Below are 20,992 nucleotides of genomic sequence, written 5' to 3' on the forward strand. Positions count from 1 at the left end.
GGCTTCCCCCCTTTCGCTCTCTCTCGCCTTCCTCTCGCGGCACCGCGGCCCCCCGCCGCCTCAGCCCGCCCGTTAGCCGAGGACGCCTCCCCGCGGCGGCTCCCCCCGCGCCCGCGGCTCTGACAGCGCCACGCGGGGAGGAGCGGCCGGGCCGGGCGAGCCAACCGCGGCTTCGAAAGCGAGCGGCGGGGGGCCGGCGGAGCCGGGAAGGAAGCGGCTGCTGATGCCCTCCCTCCCTCCCTCCCTCACTGCGGCCGCTCCACCTGATCCCGGCTCCGCAGAGGCAGGAACTTGGCGGCGGAGGCGGCCAGCCCAGCGCAGCCTCGCTTCCCTTCCCCGCTCGGGAGGAGGCGAGATGCGGGGAGGCGGCGAGCGCCGCCTGCTCCCCAGGCTCCGCCCGCCCCTCGCTGCGGCGGCAAGAGCAGCGCCCCAGCCCGCCGGCGGCGCTCGCGGCGGCTCCTCCCGCCCGCAAGTATGGCCGCCGGCGCATCCGCCGCGCGGGGCGGCGGCGGCAGGGGGAGGGGCGGGGAGCGCCGCGCCGCGGCCGCAGCTGCGGTGGGGCCGCGGCGGTCGACCCCGCTCGCAGAGCTCCCAGCCCGCCGGCCGCGGCGGCGGCGGCGGCGGCGCAGCCCAGCTCTCGCGAGAGCGGCGGAGCCCAGGGGGGCTGCTGGGGGCTGCCGGCAGGCTGCCCCGGAGCCCTGCCCGCCGCCGGGGCCTCCGGGAGGTGTCGCTGCAGGAGGGGTAGCGCGGGCACATGGCGGGCAGGGCTAACGCTTGGTTCGCTCTCGTCGGCAGCTGATGGCCCCATGGTGCGCCCCAGGCAGAAGGTCCTCGCCCCGCTCGGAGATGATGCAGCCGCAGGGCTCGCAGGCCCGAGGGTCCGGCAGCAGCTTGCGAAGCCCGGGCAGGGCCGCACACGGCTCGGGGAGCCGCCTCGGACAAGAGGGCTTCGCCACCGCCGTCCGTGCTCAGTCTGCCAGGCCTGCTCTCCTGCTCCGTTCCCCTCCAAACGCTGCACAGAAATCTCCACTCCCGCTTGTCCCTCGCTTCTAGGCACCTGACCCTTGCTATACACCACCCAGCTGCGCCTAACTGTCTCCAGATGTAGAAGGAGTAAGTACAGCTCAGCTGAATGAGTGCAAAGATGGGTGTGTGCCTATGGATAAGCAGTAAATGCTGGCAGATGCATAGGAATGTTTGCACAAGAATATCTTGAAGGAGGAATGAGTGAGGACGGCAAAAGTAGCTGGTTATTGGTAGAGAACTGTTTTCCCCTTCCTCGCCTCCACATCCCTTCCCTGTGCGTGCTAAAATTCTCTTTCTCTGTGCATAACAGATCTAATGTAACAGGTCTTTTTCATGTGTCCTACATTGCAAGTCATTTTCCCTATTCTCTTAAAAGGTATTGTTTCCCCAACAGTATAGGTGGACAGTTATTTAATTTAAAAAATGCTTAGTGGAAGATAGATGTCTGGCTAATTCATTAAAGTATGGCTAGTTACTACTGAGACTGTGGAAGAGGAAGCTGAGAGCTGAATAAAATCCTTCTGCTCCCATCTTAAGAAATTAGAAGTGGATAGGCCAACAAAACCTTTCATCATTTATTTTTATTTTGATAATATAATAGCCTTTCTGGACTTTCCAAAAACAAGAAGATGGATGAGGAAAATACAGACCCCACAGAACGCAAAGCATGGAGGAGATGGAGAAATCCTACTATATGGCAAACAGAAAAGAAAGGAAAATGGAACAAGGCATAAGGTCCTAGGACTGCACATGGCCTGTGAGAAGGTTGAGAGAGTCTGCAGTAGTGATCTGTAACAGAACTGCCTGATGGGACTGCCAAATAAAATGTGGCTGCTACTAAAAAATACACTGCAATGAAAAAAAAAATATGAAGACTATTCAGTGTAAGCACTTGACTAAATGTTTCCTGATACAGTGCTACTCAAACATTAATACAATAGAGTTGGGGGGTCATTGGCAAACAAAACGTAACTATAACAACCTAACACCAACAGTAAATAAAGGTGAGTAATGAATTATTCTAGTACTGGATAAGATTATTTTACCACAGACTATTACATGCAAAGTATTTTTTTTTTAACTGCAAAATAGAATTCCGGATTCGTGGAAGGTTTCAGTGTCCTGTCCAAGACGAAAAATAACTATTGAAAAAATGCCAATTAAACTAATTACAATTAAACTAATGTTTGATTATACATAATATATGTATTTATATGCATATGAACTTAAAAAGACATCAGATTCAATTGGCTGAATGGCTTACTGTTATCAGAAATACCTTTCACCATTAGACATACCTTTTTCACACTGGAGGGAATCAGAGGGGTCTGTTAGAATGGCTGTCATTATTAACAAAAGGCGTTTCACATCCATGTAAACCTAACTGTAAGAACATCAGAACAGAACAGCCGTACTGGGTCAGACCAAGGTCCGTTTAGTCCAGCATCCAGTCTGCAGCAGTGGCCACAAAGAAAGTGCCAAGGGAAGAGTCTAAGAACAGGGAAAGCTAGGTCTTCCAGGTACTTTCCCAGCCTCCAAGCCTTTGCAGCCAACGGGCTAAGCAAGCCAGAGATGTTTTCTCTTTCTTGAACTTGTCTAGTCTCCTCTTGAAGCTGTGTAAATGCTGAGACTCTGCAACATCCTGCAGCAGGGAGTTCCACACATGAAAAACAAGGGATGAAGAACTGCGTCCTTTTGTTTGTTCTGAGCTTGCCATTTGCTAGCTTCACTTCATTTGATACACCTGTGAACTACTGGAAAACACAACCTCTTTATGGCCGTTCGGACTTGGCCTAAATTTCTTTCTCTCTCTCTCTCTCTCTCATTTGCCGCTTTTCCAAGCAGAAGAATCCTAGTTAAGTCATTTCTCCTACGGACGTTTTTCCACGCTTCTGGTCACCCTTGTTCGTCCTCTTTGGTTCTACCAGATCCTTTTTGAGATAGGGCACAGCGTTCAACATGTGAGTGCGCTGTGGATTACGTGACATTATAATGATGTTCTCTGTTTTGTTCTCTATTGCTTTTTTCTGCTGTGGAGTGCTGACCTGACGTTTTCCTAGAACTAGCATAATCCCAAGATCCCTTTCCTTAGTAATAATGATCAGCTCAGAGACCATCGTTTTGTGAGTGAAGTTAAGATTGTTTTTACGTGCATCACTTTTGCTTCATCCACATAACATTTCACCTGCCATTTTATTACCTACTCATTCCATCTTGTAAGGTCCTACTGCAGTTCCCCATAGTCAGTCCTCAGTCTTACTACCTTGCATAACTTAATATCATCATCAGCCTTTATCAGTACTATGAATAGGTCATCTATGAATAGGTTGAACATCAGCGGTTTCCGAATCCCCGTGGAACACCCCTGTTGATCTCCCTTCATTGTGTGAAATGATTTCTTAGTCCTGTTCTCTTTCCTATCTTAATATCAATTATTTATCAAAGCCAGGACCTTCTCTCTTATTTCATGGTTGCTTAGTTGCCTTAAAAGCCTTTGGCAGGAGATCTTGTCAAAAGTATTTGGAAAACCACATAAATCATTTCAGCCTTCTTATCTACATGCCTATGAATGCCTTCAGAAATCTCCAGTGTGCTCCCAATACAGAAAAGCTGTGCTGACACCCCCCAAAAATCCTATTTATCCTTGTGGCCGCCAAGTCTATGCTTTATTATAGTTTCTGCTAATTTGTCCAGCATGGACACCAGACTAGCCAGCCTGTAGATCCCCAGCTCTCCTCTCATACCATTAAAAATTGATGTCATATTTATGAACTCCATGTCCTCAGGAACAAAGGTGGCTTTAAGATGTTGCACATCAGAGTTAGTAATTCAGCTGTTTCCTCTGTGAGTTCCTCTGGATCTCAGAGTGAGTGTCATTTGTGCCTGATGCCTTGTTACTGTTCAGGCAGATCCCTCCTATTCATACTCTGCAAAGAAGTATGAAGAGGAAGAGGAACCTCTCCTGCCTCTGCCACAATGCAGACAGATGCCAAGAACTCATTTAGCCTCCCTGATATGGCCTTATCTTCTCTGAGTGTTCTTTTTCTACCCTTATCAACCGTTGGCCTTTCAGACTCTGAGAGGCTTGCAGCTTCTGATATGCATGAGAGATGATTTCGTAGTCTTTTACATAGACTCTCTTTGGACAGCCATTCCATGCCTGTGAACTGTTTTTCTTTTTCTTTGTTTTTTTTTTTTTTGACTCAACTTCAGTTTTTCAAAGGATGACTTATTTCTGCTAATAATTTGTCTTATCCCTGTGGTCTAGTTGTGCCAGCTTCCTTTCACCGTTTCTCAAGCTGTTCTTGATTGGTGGTATAAATTTGCTGCATCTTCCACATGGTATTTTTCAGTAATTCCCATGCCACCTGCAAGAACCTAACTCTTTTTAGCATTCTTATCCAGCTTTGTGTTTAACAAGCTATGTCATTTTGTACTGTTTCTGTTGAGCACAACTCTGGTGGATTTGGGGGGCTTTGTAGAAACCTTTTGTCGTTTCTGCAAAGATACGAACTCAAAGCAAGTTACGATCGCTGTTCCAGTGCAGCTTTTCAACGCTAACATTTTGAAACACCTCCTGTGTGCTGCTCAGAATCATAAGGAGGGTTATTTCTCCACTCATATACTCCCTAAGTAGTTGCTCCTCGATATAGTTATTGGTAGCATCTAAAAAATTTGTTTCTGTGTCACACTCCCATGTCACGTTTTCCAAGTGAACATGGGGCATAATTCATCTTTCCTTCTTCTTCCTTTCCTTTCTTCTTCTTTCTGTCTTCCTTCCTTCCTTCCTTTTTTCTTTCCTCTTCCATAACAAATAGAGGCATGCTTAATGTTGGTATTCTACTACTGCGTTATTTATTTTGTCCTTTATAGTAGTTATAGGTGTCCATCCAAATGAGCGTATTAAATAATACTGTCTTTCCAGAAACCTGGATGAAATCCTAAACAAATACTGTGTAGTCATGTGGCAACTTACCTGCATTTGTATTAAACTAATCCGAGCTTACAAGAAAAAAAGGTAATTGCAGCAACACTTCTGAAAGGCTGCCAGACAAATCCCATGATTAAGGCACTCAGAACTGAAACCCTTTAAAAGAGTTTTACTGCCAGCCGGATGTGGCAGAGGAACAATTGTTTCAGGGGCCTTGCTTGTTCTCTCCATGCTTTTGATGTGTCCTTGTGTGTATTCAGTATGCCACTGCCCTAACACACGCTTCCTTGCGCTGCTTTGTTTTTATTAGCCAGTTGCTAAGAAGACTACCTCTGAAAGGAATCTAGTTAGTAGCAGAATATTTCTAATATATTTGAAGACTAACTTGCAAGAGAGATGTGGGGTAGCTACTTCTAAAGACGTCAGTTTTTAATATCATATTAGCAATGTATTACTTGGTTGGGGGCAGGGGTGGAGGCTATACCTCATGTCCATCCAGAAATGGAAATTGTTGCAAGATGCTGTGCTGCTTTTTTGGTAACTGGAGGAAGAAATTTTAGCACCTGCTCCCTGCCCTGAGTTTGCAGGTATCCACATCAAGTTTTAAGGTGCTGATTTATCTTTAGTGTCTTAGCACCCAAGAAACTGCCCGTGTTCCCGTACCCATATCTATCCAGTTGAGACCAGCAAAGAAAGCCCCACAGGCGCTAGAAACCATTGCCAAGGTCTACATGTGACTAAATGAGATTAAACATGAAGACCTTTTAATTTTGGACTTAAATTATCACTTATCATCCAGACTGGCTTATTCCTTTTTCAGTCCAGCATTTGAAAACTGGGGTGTGTTTACATGCATTAGGAAGAAATTGTTATTCAAAGAGGAGAGAGAGTGGGTTGTCTTAAACTGCTATAGTAAGTTGCATCAATGATACCTTGAGAATATAGATGAGCATATTGTAAACATATCAGCTATGTAAATAAATCAGCAAACAAGCAGGCTTTGTGTGGTCTGGCATCTTTGAGGCAAAATGATGCTCTTCATGATTTTTTTTGTTATGTTTTTAGTCATTTCCACATGTCCCAGTCTCTAAGGAATTTTGTAATAAATAAAGTTTTAGGAAGCCACAGCTCTGCCTAAACGTAAAGTGGACAACCTGAATGCTCAGTCAGGCCACACCGGAGTACTAATTTTGCTTCCAAATCCTGCATGCATACTGCAGCCAAGTAGCTCAGGATAGACTGTACAGGCTGTCTCATCAGAAATCACATTTCTTTTTCATTTCTCCCTGAGCTAGGAAATATCCTTTGTTACTTTCTGTCTGACACCACTGCATGAACTAAGTCCATTTATTCTAGTTGTCTTCTTTTTTACCTCCTCTTCCAAATGATCCAGCTCCCTCTTCAGTTCACCTCTGCTCTCTAGGACTAAGTCCATTAAGTTGTCTGAGGCAATAATCTTCTGGAGAGGCAATAATCTTCTGGAGAGGGAACTTATAGAGAGAATAGCGAGAGAGGTAGCCGGAGAGGTAGCCAGAATTCAGGGATGAGGAACTGCTTTATCCTTCAGGAGTACAAGTGATTTCTGTTTCTCGCTTTTCATTTTCAAAGTGATATTTTGTTGTTTGTTTATTTAATCATGTCTCTTAAAGATAACATAACTCTTCAGTCTTTGCATCCCATTCATTAGCCACTGAAATGGATGTCCTTTGTAGTAGGCATCCACTGCATAAAGGGGCCTAAGGCAGTGGGTTGGCCAGCTGCCCACCAGTGCCCACACACAAGACATCTATATTTTCAGAAGCTCAGGCCAGCTTACCACATTCTACTCATGTAATTAATTTTCAGCCTTTTTCTTTTAACTCTCGCCATATTATGATAGTCAGTCCACTAACTTTTTTGGGGGGGGTGGGGGGGTTCCTTCACATTCACTAAACCCTCATTATCAAAAATGAATGGAAGTTACCCATCATTTATGCCACAGTCATCCTTTTATTTTGTCTTTTTTTCACCTTACTTACTTTGTTCAGTGTTTGGAAAACTCTTAGTTTTTATCATGCCTTACACTTGTAGAAATGTATTTTTTTCTTAGCTTTTCTTATGGAAAGCCATCTTAACATTTTCAAGAAATATCATGGCACAGTTTGTACTTATTGTTTAGCAACTGGTAGGTGAAGTGGTAGAGGTAATAAAACACAATAGAATAAGTAGGTAGTAATGTTTTATTACTTTCCAATATTATAATTTTTGTTATGATTACAAATATTTCAAAAGGTCCAGTAAGTGTTTGGGAGCTGCTAACTCTGGGAAAAGGCTATGATTGTGTGTTTAAAAAATGCAAAAAATGCCATTATTTCACAGAATATCTTTGGATTTCTAATGGTTCATCCATAGCCACAGAACTAGAGGTCGAGTAACTCTTCACTACAGTTGCACAGAACATGAAGCCCTCGATACAGATAAGCATCCTGGCTGCCCAGCTCTCTTCTGTACTTTCTAAAACCCACAAGAGACACTGATGGGTGCCAAGTTTCAATGGAGCAGCAGGGTACATACACTAGCCACTGGGGCCCGTCCACTTAGACTGAAATACAGAAGTGCATCCTCAGTCACTGCAATACTTCTGAGGTGGCTTTGTCATTTGTCAGTCTTTCTGCTTTTTTGTCCAGTGTTTTCATCACACCTGTTCCTTCACAGCCTTGTGCTAATGCTGTTTCCTGCCTCAACAGGTAGGCAAACCATCTGTCCATGTCACATCTTTCTATATTTGCATTTCCTTTCTTGAGAAAATTATCAGACCAAAATAAGGTAAAAGAATGGTTTAGGTATTGATCAACCATTTTGGTGGAAAATACTTGGATTACAATACATTTTTCTCAAAAACAGGAGAACAAGAAAATCCTAATATTCAAAAATAAGGGTATACTTGAAAACACAACAAAATCCACCACTATTGGAAAGTAAGGGTACAAACTCCTTATACGTAGCACTCCAACAGCTTAAATCAGTCTATTTTTAAAGTAACTTGCTAAAAGTCTTCTACGCCAGCCTTACAGAAGTTGAGTCAAATTCTATTTGATTTAAGATCTTCAACAGAAATTCTAACATACAGGTTAGAAGAGTGGGACCTGAGTGTAGGTACTGCCAAAGAGATTGATGTGTGGTACATGTTCCTGCACTTTTCCTTCCTTTCTGCTACCCATTATGGCTAAAGAACAAGAAAAGTCAGCTCTTTCTCCGTTCAGACTAATCTTTTCTTTCTTGTGTAACATTATCAGCTAAAGGGGCACTTAGAGATTACAAACTCTCTTTTGGAGCAGTGCAGGAGTTTGTGAACTTCAGACCCAAATTCTGAATGCAGCAGTGGTGAGGACCTCAATGGAACATAGAGAAAAACTTAGATGAGAGGTATTTTGAATGGCCAATTAGTTTTTCTGGAGCTGTCCATGTCCTCAAATATCCAAATCAAGTCAAATGACTAGCTCTAACCAAATGTGCTGAACCAGGAATTTCTGGGTAGTCTGATTCTTCAGTGGAAATGGAAAGTGAATCAGAAGACGACTGCAAATCTGACCTGGCCAGGGCAGGCCGAGCCCTGATTGTCCTTTCAGCCAATCCCTGTCATGGTTAGTAGCTATGGGACTCTTAGGAAGCCACTGCCATCTCCTAGCGTAGTCCCAAAGCCATGCCCCCTCCTAGCACCAGAAGGAATATGGTATGTATTTTGTGCCTCTTGGCCATATGATCGTTTTCATATGTGATTCACGAGATCAGGAAGGTTGACTTATCATAATAAGATACTATAACATAAAGAATATCGTGTCATTTTCAAATTCATTGATGAGTTTCCTTGAATTTTTCACTAGTATTATCTTTAGCTAATGAAAGCAATCTGGAAGGAATGAAAGCAACCAGAGACCCTTGATGACTTTACTGGTTAAAACCATCTACAATGTTTATTAAGTCTAGAATTTAATGACATTTATGACATCTTTTACTGATGACATGCTCTTCTTTCTAATTCTCTTTTAAAGTTTAAACCTAGACAAGGGGAAGTGCTAGATTAAAATTCTTTTAGTTCCCAAAAGGACTCAGGATCAAAGGATTGATTACAATAAACAATTTAACTATGTTAATTATTGTGTTCAGTGATTTAACAACAATTTAACGGAAAGTTTAAGGCAGGCTATTCAGAAGGCTGAAGTGGGACTTTATGCCAAGAAGATGGATACTAATTAATTCTAGGATGCTATTGAAGGTGGTTAGAAATCTAAGCAGAACAGTGCTCCAAAGGTTCTCACTTGTAAATGCCATAAAGGTGTTTAACAAAGAGGAGTAAAATAATCTTTGCTGCTTGAAACTGAGTAGTTCAGTCTTGAGGGAGAGATGTTATTGTTCAAATGTAAATCTTTGTACTGTTCTCTAATGTGGCAAACTAAAAGTCTGCCATATGCCAGCAGCATAAGACACTCTTTATCTACTCATTACACATTTTTTCACATCGGTTCATGAGTTCCAGTTTAAAGAGTTTACAATTAACTGTTCACAAAATTAAAGGATCTGGGAAAGGAAGTTTACTTCCGTCATATATCAGCAATAGTCTCTTTTACTCATTTAACACTAATTCATAATGTTTGAATAACTGAGGAGATACAGCATATAATTTCAGATATATGAAAAGATGAAAGATGCATGATGAAGTGATCTTACTATTGTGAGGCTTATGAAGTTTGGCAGACATCGAGGGATAAAACTCTGTGACCAGTAGAGGAACATAGACGTTTAGCCCATCACTGACACCAGGTGTATAGATGTGCTGTGTCCCAGTGCACAGAGAGCCTTTGGAGCGATAGTATGTAGGGGTGGGACCCTTGGGAGAGAATCAAGTTAACTTGATAAGCAGTTTCACTAATGCTGTCTCTCATCTTCAAAAGAGGAAATAAATGAGGGAAGGGAGGGGGACAAAGAAGTGGGAGAGGCAGTTGAGTAGTGGTGAAAAAGCATAATATATATAACCTATAGTGGACTATAACCACTTTACAAGCAGGAAGACTGAGGCATAGCACAGCTTGAATCAAAAATTATTGTAAGTGGAGGTGGATATTTTAAACATACAATACCCTCTCAGTTTTCATTTCCACATTTTTGTTCCACCCACAGATTCATCTGGGAAATTACTAATACCAAAGGCAGTCAAATCCATTATAATCTTATAAGCAGTGGGCACTGAAAACATAGATTTGTAATAAGGTACTTGTTTTCCCCTTGCTTTCAATCTTTATCTTAGAACTACAGATTGCATTACAGATATTGGTTCTAGGTCCTTTGTGTAGCTTTTTAAGATATGTTGGCAGGATAAGTTGCTGCATAATTTATTGTATTCCTGAACAATGCTAAATATTGTGGTCAAGCGCTCTTTTTTTTTGGCTGGGGTATTTTTGTATGCACTTTTGAAGGCTTTAAATGCTTAGGTAGTGACTCACCTGCATCTGTTCAAAGAATTGATCACTAACCTATGAAAATCATTATAAAAAGGCGTAGCCCCATATCCTTAGATGTGGAATCCAACCAATTTTCTCTTTATTCTTGAAAATATTTTTGAACGTTTCTTCCCAGGATAAGTTCAGGGTGACCTGAATAAATGGCCACTGGGATGAAATTTAATGTCAATGAAAGTTCATTGGAAGAAATAAAACGTTCTGTACATATATGTGATACTTCTATGTCAATATGAACCGTTCAAAGAAAAAAAATCTTAACATGGCTAGCACATCTTAATGAAAACCCCTGTCATTGTGCAGCAGTGATTACAAAAAGGAGGACACGCAGAGTAATAAAGAAAATGTAATAATATTCAATAGGTCAGTCATCTTCATTTGAAATAGTACAGACAGTTCTGATTACTCTTAAAAAAAAAAAAAAAAGAAGGGTTTCAAACTGTAAAGGACTAAAAATATTTAGAGACTGAAAACCCTGAGGTTCTGTAGGAGAGGTCAAATAGGAGGGGTCCTCCTAGCAGACCCGTGCAAAATGATGAAAGGCCATGGAGGAGAGAAAATAGAGAGCTGCTATCTACCTGCTAATAAAATAGGACAGTCACTGAAGTCAAAAGGTAATGTTTTTGGCACAAGGCATAATTAACTTGTTAATGTAAGTGCCATTTACTTAGGTAGGTGGGAAGAAAGGACTGGCCATATAAGTGACCAATGAAAACATCAGTTTTCAGGCAGAATAAAATTTTAAAGATCTAAATTTGTTTGCGTAAAAGTATGAGCCAATTTCTGACAAGGATTAGAAAGAATTTCTCCCCAAATCAGTTCATTAGTCGCTCCTCTGGGTTTCCTCAGGCTCGCTGCTGATTTATCTGGCACTGCCACTGTTAGAAACTAGGTTTCCAGATGGTATTTGCAGTATGTAGGCTTTTCCTCCTTTTCCCCATTCAAAGGCAGCTAGTGGCTGCGTGAAAAAAAAAAAAGAAAAAGAAAAAGTAAAAAAGTATTAGCAAAGGAAGCGTAGCCTCTGCTGATCCAGTTGCTCATATGGGCCACTGGGACCATGAGCCTGTCATGGTCCTGCACAGTTGGATATTGACTGCGTTTGACTCAGCACTCGGAAGGCAGTGCAAAAGTGATCAATGAGGTACCTTTATAAAGTGTGGAAAACCAACTCCAGCAGCCCAAAATCTGATTCAAATCCCAGTAGAAATGTTCAAAAGAGAATCTACTCTATTTTCTTCCCCTTTGATGAAAATTACATAAAACTCCAGCAAAACAGATACCATTTTGCTCTTGCTTTAATCAGCTAACCAGTTCATATTTTTAACACATCCTATAAACAGTTCATTTAGACCAGCAGGGAGAACTACTACCATAACTATAGCTCATTTCCATCCCGTATGTCACACTGTAAAACTGCTGTTTTATCCAGTTTCAAAAATAGATGCTTCAACTGTGTCAAAAACCATATGGCAAACATCACCCCCACAGCACTGCAGTCTATTGTCATCAGCCATTGATGTCAGAGGGAATTAGTATCATAGGCACTCCTTAATCTTTCAGAATGGGCTGGAAGGAAATGTAGAAGAAATACTTCCCTGCAGCTGTCTTTGCACATCCTCTAATTGTTGGATCTGGTTATCCTTCTCAACTAGCACATCAAAAACGCAAAAGTCTCTACATGTGTCTTTTTGCATTGGTCCGTGTGTCTTGTTATCTCTTTAGTCTGTCAGTGAGCTGTAGTTTTCCTCCTATCCCTGCATAGCTATATTTTGGAAGAATATTTGTAATTTTGGTTTTGTTTTGTAACGGAAGTGACAACTGATTCTTCATTATTCTTGTCCTCCTGGTTGACCCCGTAATGACAGATGTCACAACATCATTCGTTGTATGACTGCTGTCTCACCTTACAAAAGCACATCTTAGAATGAAATTTACCTTCCATCTATCACTATCTTGGCTCATTTACATGTGAAATTTTGAATCCTTATCTGATTTTTTCTCCTAAAACTATTGAGATATATACATATATGTATGTATGTATGTATGTTTTTCTTACTTCTCATATTATTTATTATCTGTCTTTCATCTTGGTCTTTGACCAATAATGCAGCTTGGGTCTTAGCATGCTGAAAGGTATCAGATCCCAGAATGTAATTTTCAGTACTGCTCTAGGCTACTGAATTTTAGAAAGAATTTAATGACCTGTACCGTGTTGAAATAACCTCATGTATAATATATGTATTTAAATTTACATAGCTAAACCCCAACTCACCAAATTGTGTAAGCATGTTTATCTCCTTCTGTACTCAGCAAAGCATTAAGGAGTGTACTTAACATTAAACTTGTCCACGTCCACTAAGTTCGAGCACTTTGTTAAAGAGTTTTTCCAAGCAGAGGTAGATTACTAAAAGAGATCTCTGATGAAACAGTATTTTACAGTTTGGCACACTGAAAAATGAGGTAAAGAAAGGAAGCTAATGAGGAGGCTCAAAGTTCAGGATTGAAATATTTCACCAGATAATGTGTTTAAATGTTTTCACTGAGAAATGTATTAATCCAAATGATACTTGCATTGAAATTCCCTGGATTTATTTATCCAGCAACTGAGTGTAGTCATAAGCCACAGATGACAAACTTTATGTCAGAGTTGAAAGATTCATAGAAAAATTTTATATTTGATTCCATAGCTTCTGCTCTTCAGATGAACATTTACTGTCATGTACAACAGGACTGTCCATCTAAGGGCATTGTAGTATGTTCTTGTATAAATAGAAGGAAATAATCTGGCTCGTATTTTGGGGGAACTCTTAGTAAATTTTAACTTCTAATGACAGCTATTGCAAGAAATTACTCCAAAGTATTTTGTGTGCTGCGGCATATACACTTCAGAAGTTATTATTACAATAGTATACAGAAAAAAAATAGTTTTTTCTCCACAAATTGGTGCTTCTGTTAGAACATGAAACACCATAACTTTGCTGATTTGACAAGTATTTATATTTAGGTAGAATATTAATGTACCAAATTCCTTGTTCCAACAAGAGAGCAGGTGTCTTCTTGTTTTATCAAATCAAATGAGTAAATCCCAAATATGGCATTTTTGGAAGGCAGTGCTTGTCCCTCCACTCATTCTTTGGCTTTCTGTCCATAGGTTGCTGAAATGTAGACATGTCTGGCATTTTGCAACTATACACAAGATCTTGTCAATTTATGAAAAATTACCATGGTATCTTGGTACTAAAGTGAGGCATTATTAATTGTACCTAAGACATTCTAAAGGCCTCCCCTAATAAAATTAGCGGAAAACTTATACTTAGCAGTGTTGCATGAAAGCTAGAACTTTCATTTCATAATCTGAATGTTTTGCAAGCATTCACATCTTTTCGACCCACTCGTTCTTCTACTCAGATTTCTGATGGTATCTCATTTATTTTTTCAATTAAAAAATGTAATATATTGTTTTCTTCCCAAAGAAAAGGGATGACTTTTCTCAAGCCAGGGTGACTTTGTCGTAAAAAGTTCCTTTATCGTAATTTTAATATATAAATGCAAATGTGATTCATAGAGTTCTACGGTAGTGGGGTTTTTTTTGTTTTGTTTATCCAGTATACACAGGAAGGAAAGGTCAGGACCAAAGACAGAAAGTTCAAAAGTCCAGGACAAAAAGTTACGGCTCGTAATACATTTTAAATTTTTGCAGCTGTTCCTGTCTTCTTCTGTACTATCCAGATGTATCAAAATTCATATTTTTATTCTGGCAAATGTCATATAAACACTAAACATTTCACACAGAATAAGACACTCTTGATTTCGTCACCTGCATTTTGACTTGGAGACGAGTCAAATTTCAGAACTATTTTTTACCAATGGAGTCATACTGTAGATATTAGGAAGAACACAGTACTGAGATAAAGCATGGATTCAGCTGGCTAATTATTCCATTATTCTACCTCGAGGCTGTTTCAGTTCTAACTTACATCTATGTTGTACCGCTTTTTTAATTTAATTGATTAAAAAAATGAGTAAAACAGAATTCCTTGACTCATCTGTTATAAAAAAAATCCAAGATAAAAATTCATTTTTATACTATTTTAGCCCTGCCCTGTCTGTGAAATATTATGACCTATATGCAAGTGCTTTTCAAGTTTGCAGACTGTCTTGGTAGTAGATATGCTTTTGCCTTGTTCTGAATCTGGTTAGTACGTATTAGTTGATATCCTTACGACAGCTTTATTTTCCCACAATTATTTTCTAAATATGAACTAATTTTTCTTCATTATAGTTATTTTTCAGAAGTAGCTGTAGCAGTTTATTACAGTACACTAACCAAAACATATACCGGTAATGAGTAGGCACTATTGATAAACAAGGAAGAGAGAACATCAACACTTCTGCATTAAAACTCTGTCTAGGAAATGGAAACTGAAAAACCTCTTATATGTTTATTATGTTCAGGAAAGCAGGGATTCTTCAGTTAAATATGACTTAATTATGACAGTTACTGTGGTTTAGGCAGTACAGTATTGGAAAGTTACATATATATATACCCCCACACAGACATATATGTATTTGGCCAAAATGGTATAAGCAGTGTGGCTAATTGGCTCTCAGTCATTTGTTATCTTCTTAATTTCACAAAAGAAATGCTCTACTTGGGATTTCATCTCTAGTGAATGAAAACGTACCTATCTCAATTCTCAAATTATTATTGCCAAAGATTCCAGGGTACAAATGACCTTCAGAGAACTCTAACAAGCAGACACTTTCTCAGTAGTGTTTTGACTTGGGAAAAGATGCAGAAGAAATTATTTCCCATTCCTTCTCTCCCACTCTTTTCTTGTAAGGGATAAGTCTGTTCCATCTTGTCCTTTTCTTCCTCTCTCTCCCTCCTCACAGGCAATAAAAGCCCTGTCTTTCTTTTGTTCCCTACAGCCACGCTCACAAAGCCACCAATATATACATCACTTTCAGCAGGCAAAGAGCCATTCGCTGTGCAAAAACTTACTGCTGGTTTTATTAGTCATTTCTCCTTACATTGCAGGCCTAGTCTGAGAAGGAATAATCCAAAGACAGTGACAGAGCAGTCTTTTGCAGAACTCCTATCTGACCTTCCTCCAAATGCCAACATCCTACGACTTACCTTTGCAAAGCACCTTCTCTCACTCTGCTTACTGAAACACTAGGGACTTGCCTATCCTAAAATAGGCAAAACACTGGATTAACCATTTGAGTGAAAAGTTAACTCAGATAGTCCTTTAGTTTTGCAGTCCCATTCTCTGCGGAAATTCCCTTATTTACTGAACAGAAGCCTCAATTAACATGAAATGGATGAGCTCATTCAGCTAGGGCACCTTGTCTTCCTAGGGTCCACCTGTAGCCAGTGGAGAGGCTTGGCATTTTCAGAAGGCAGTTCACCGAGCCAAGGCCTGAATCACGTTCTGGAGGGTGTTATCTCCTGCTGGTAAGAGAGGGAGGCTAGGCTAGTCAAATTCTTAATTTAGGCATCTGTAAAGTACATAAAATAAGGTGGCACTCATACAAGTCAAAGATGTACGCTAGGAATAGTACCTCAATCGCAACTTTGGACTTCAGAGACCAAAAGACAAGAATGGAAGAGGTGGGCTTCCTGTGGCCTCAGTTGTTCAAAGAGGGTTGTTTTACACAGGAATCTACCACTAGAGAATAAAAACTTGGCCCCTGGATTCAGCGTGCCCAGATTTCTTCTAAATTCTTTTCCTATCTTGAAAGGAAGTAGTCAAATTATTCTAGCCCTGACTTCCAGTGGCTGAAGACGACCTACAGAGGCAAATTTGACCAAGAAAAAGCATAGTGGTCAGAGATACTAATGGAGAGGGAAAAAAGGGAAAAAAATATTTTGAGAAGGTGCGTCACCATTGCCTGGGAGCAAGGCAAATCAGTTATACCAATGACATTCATGAAACATGTTTGTCTAGCCTGTTAATAAAGGTGGCAAGAGTGGACTTCCCATCAGCTCTCTCACTTCTGGTGTTTAACCAGCTTTGGTGCTCTGCCCTTGGAGAGCTCATTTGAGCAGACATTTGCCATCTGCCCTACCCTCACACCACATAATTCTCCAGCTCCTCACATGAAAGCCTCCGAGTTAGTGTTTGTTCTGCCTTTTCATATCTAGACAATACTTCACCTAGCCAGGGCAGGTGTAATATTGGACTCATTCAGTGCCAAAAGTAGCAGTTACATGTTCCTGGATTGGCCTTTACATTCTTATCGAACTTGTCAATATGTACGTAATATGTTTTTATGGATTTGTTTTATCTATACTGTTCAACCACGAGTTGCAACATGTAAACGTTTGTCTGCAGTGAGTCTATACTTCTCAAGGACATTTTTGAAAAAACAGGATAAGACTTCTCAAGAGGCTACTTCCTAGCTAAGTAAAAACAGCAATGAATTTAATAATAGCAGCTTATGAATAAGTATTGTAATTTTTAAAATGTCTAGTTTTATCACAGCAATGCATCTCCTGGAAAGATCATTCCATAGCATTTTCAGAATTAAATAATTTTTACCATCATTTACTTTTTCATATTTTTCCGTATATATCTTGCATTTTCTACATTTTCTACTGGAAGCACCCATGGGGAAATATGCAGTTGGTTGTTTTTCTTCCTCCTCCCAGGTGTAGAAAGAAATGGAGATTTAACAGTGATGGTGGGACAGAATATTTGAGCTGCTATAATATGGACAAGCTGTTACAATCTTAGTGGTCCTATAACTGGGATGAGTGAAGAGTGAGTTATAGAAAATGTATATATCTGTGCCAGTTCTTTAATTTTACTGAACTGACTAAATCACCAGAGGTAAAATAAAAGCAGACCTGAACTTTTTTGTCAGAACTTCAAAAGTTTTTGGTTATCATCGAAATATAGTATAAATGTTATGACTCCACAGTTCTTGATTTTGGCTCAGACTGTGATTAGAATTGAATTGTTTCCAGCTAATCAGAACAGAAATTAATAGATGCTTAGTAAGAAAGCTCACTTTATGTTATTTACAGTCTCATCTAATCTCAAGACATTTAGATAGCTGAGATAAATATCCCTTTGGTTTCCACTGTGAACAGAACCTAACCTGTTTCCGAAAGATTACAGAAACCTGAGGTCTGTGAAAACATAAAATACCCACTGCTGTCTAAAATAGTCTTCCGTATTTTTCAAGCACCCACAAATTCACAAAACTTAGATGGCTATATATTGTACAGTCATATTGATATTCCAGATACAATAAAGGAAAAGAGCAATTTGTGCTATTTAATTGAGATTAGGCAATCTGTAAGAATGGGACTCACTGTCTTAGGTATAAAGATACGAGATAGGACAGAGGGTGTTTTATGTTCTCCAGAGCAGGCATCTATTAATAGAAATGAGAGTCTAGAATATATCCTCTGTGTAGCCATAAACAATTTAAAAGCATAATTAACATAAATAGCCAGCAGATGTCATTTGCGTTTTAGGCTATTAAAGCCAAAAGGCTATTGTTATGGCAATGAAGTACTTCGATAATTTGCCCTTTAGGGAATACAAGATTTTCTCAGATTTTGAAATTAGCTTTTATTAGGTTTCAGTGGAAATTGGATTAAAACATTATCATCTATATTGTTAAAAATTAAAAATCAGCATCAGATAAGACAAAATTTTTTAGTGTAACATTAATGTAGTGTGAAGTGGATTAAAATATGATGTTTTTAACTTAAAATCTAAATCCAACCCTCCTGAGTTATTGATAGCAAAACTGATTAATTTCAGTAAAAAAAAAAATCAAGCTCTAAGTTCTGTATGATGAGCAAAGTTAATTTGAAATGAATTTAATTAATTTACAATGATCTATCAATAAAATCCTTAGAATGAAAGAAGAGGCACTTTTCTGTTTAAATTCTGCCGTTTCTATTCAGGTGAGCTAAAATTCAGTGTTGGAAGAAGAGTCTCTGAGCAACACATTTACACGTACTATTTTAATACATTTTTAAATTTCACTAAACCTGACTAGATGCTTTGGTGACCACAAATGGAATTACTTGGTGCTAAAATGTCAGCACATGCTTAAGCACTTTGTTGAACAAGAGTCTAAGTGGCTAACTACAGAAGCACCTATTTTAATATAACAAAGCCAGATGTACACAACTAATAACAAAATGAGATCTTTCCCACACATTCATGAACTGATAAGTACTTCCACACTTATTTTCACCTCTGAGGCCTTGCATTTACTTGCTTTCTACTGAATACGTTAAAAATGGAATAAACACATCCAAACAAACTACTTATCTGTCAGGCAGAAACAACAATTTATACACATTCTGCTGGGTATTGAACACTAGGTTAGATCTTGATAAAGTCTTACATACTTCAGCTGAGTTTAGAGTTACATCGTCTAAAATAAACTCAGTATAAATATTTTTGATACTTTGGTATACTTGACAACGCAGGGATACCTGTTCCGTATGTCCGACTTCTATAAAGTAAACAACTGAGTTTTGAGTTATTTATATTTTTCCTATGCATATCATTATATTTATAGTATTATTAAATTCCATTTTAATCATGTGACACTAAAAGATTGCAATAATTATGTGAATTTTGCAAATGCCCTATATGTTGCACAGTGATTTTCCTGTGATCCAAAATGTTTAAACGTCTTCTCATAAAGTGTTCATAAAATACTATGTGACTATAAGGTAATGGAAGCGTAGACACTGAGAGCTACTACAGGAAACCAAAAGGCGATCACTGTGCATGCTTGTATCAACTGAAAGTTATGCTGGGATCCAGTAACTATTTTCAGCGGAAGACAAAAACATCTGCCTTAGCCTGAGATCTCTGAAATTGAGCGTCTAGTAATATTAAGGGTACTAAACCATTCAAAAGAAGTCCAATAGTGATAGTGATGGAGTTAGTTAGAAACAACACTCACGTATTCTGGTAGCGATGGTGACAATAAAAAGGCAATCATTGCATGGCTGCAGGGAAGGCCTTAGCGTCTTGTACCCTCGGACAGAAAGTTCCCTTGTAGCCAGTTGCCAGTAGCAGCATTTCCACACCTATACAACTATCTGTATTTTTTTAAGCACCGTGAGTCCAGTCTCACTTACACATGCATGGGCAAAGCCACCCAAGTACTTAAGAGAGCCCTAAAAAACCAATAGGTGAAACAGAAGCAGCAGAAAGTGTTCCAAAAATCTGCTGGTACAGAAATGAGCTATTTTTTTATTTCTGTTGCAAGGAACCTTCCTGGGAGGATCAACCTGGCATCACTATGAACAAGGGAGATCTACAGAATCACTTCATGGATTGCTCAGCTGTTGCTGAGCATTTTTAAACTGTTACGTGGATTATGCTGACCTTATAGGAGCATTGGATAAAATGATCCCAGTCATTTAGAGTTTGTCCCCAACTTCATATCATTTTACTTCCACGTGAGCAATTTTTTCTAAGTTTGACAGACCCAGGTTTGTGTATTGGTTAAGTTCTTTCAGCCCAACCTATCGGAGGCGCCATATAACATTACTAGGAGGGCAGCTTTGAATAGCACACAATGCTTGCTCAGTTTATTGATTGCCTGGATGCAGGCAGGACAATGAATACTTCAGGGAGCTTCCAAATATCTTTCAGAGGTAAGATGCTATAAAAGTTAAAAGAGCTGAGGATCAGGATTGTCCAGGAGTTCTCAGTCTTACACGCGTGGCCATATGAGGAAGTCTTTAATGGGTGCCGCGACTGAACTGTTCACAAGCACTGCAATGCTCACGAGCCCCCACCATCGCTATTACTGGCACTCTTCCAGCATGCCTGATACCTATAACTTAACGGTATCATGAGAGAAGACAGGTTCCTAATAGGGGAAGCACAGCGGCGGACTCGTACAAAACTCCTGGGGACTCTGGGAACTTGTGGGAGGAAGCCAGTATGAGCAAATGATAGACAGGGGGTTTTGCAGGTATAGACTAAGCTACCACCAGGAAAGGATTCATAGCTGCAGATCTTGGGAAAGAGCCCATCAGCTGGCTGAATCAGGTAAGTCATATGCTCCCCTCCTCAGCTTTTCTTTCCAGCTCATGCTTGTTTTATCTTCTGAAAGTCCATTCCTTCCAGAACTAGCTCTCCCAAGTAGTGTTATCAGGAACATCGACTTCTAGGATAATGCTGAAAATCCGAGTGCCTGCAGGGCTGCCTAGAGTTTGCCGTGCAGACTTGCGCTAACCTTATTCTGGCCTGCAGCCTAAATCAGAAATGCATTGATTCAGAAAACAATGTCTGAGTATCTGTGGCCAACATTTTCAATAGTAAAAGCCTAAAGCAAAGATCCAAACCTACATTCAAGTAGATTAACTAGCAACCTCCTAGCCATTAGTATTCTAAGTTTTGAAAACCAGGTCATAAAAGTGCCCACATATGTAATTTTTTTTATCTTTCCCTTTGCACAGGATGTACTGCTGTACAACACATCAGCAAAAACCTATCCAATGTCCAGTGTCCCCCACTTAATGCTCCTCTTTGGGATGTGG

The 20,992-nt window shown here is 40.1% G+C and overlaps 1 long non-coding RNA gene across 1 annotated transcript; it reads left to right on the plus strand.

Annotated features, from left to right (window-relative positions):
• Window positions 1-244: 244 nt before the first annotated feature.
• Window positions 245-18,108, plus strand: LOC138064426 (uncharacterized). The gene is made up of 3 exons (XR_011137674.1): window positions 245-472; window positions 796-1,113; window positions 1,628-18,108. It is a non-coding gene; the product is annotated as an uncharacterized lncRNA (long non-coding RNA).
• The last annotated feature ends 2,884 nt before the right edge of the window (window positions 18,109-20,992 follow it).

Source organism: Struthio camelus, chromosome Z (assembly GCF_040807025.1).
Source record: "Struthio camelus isolate bStrCam1 chromosome Z, bStrCam1.hap1, whole genome shotgun sequence".
Lineage (NCBI taxonomy): Eukaryota > Metazoa > Chordata > Aves > Struthioniformes > Struthionidae > Struthio > Struthio camelus.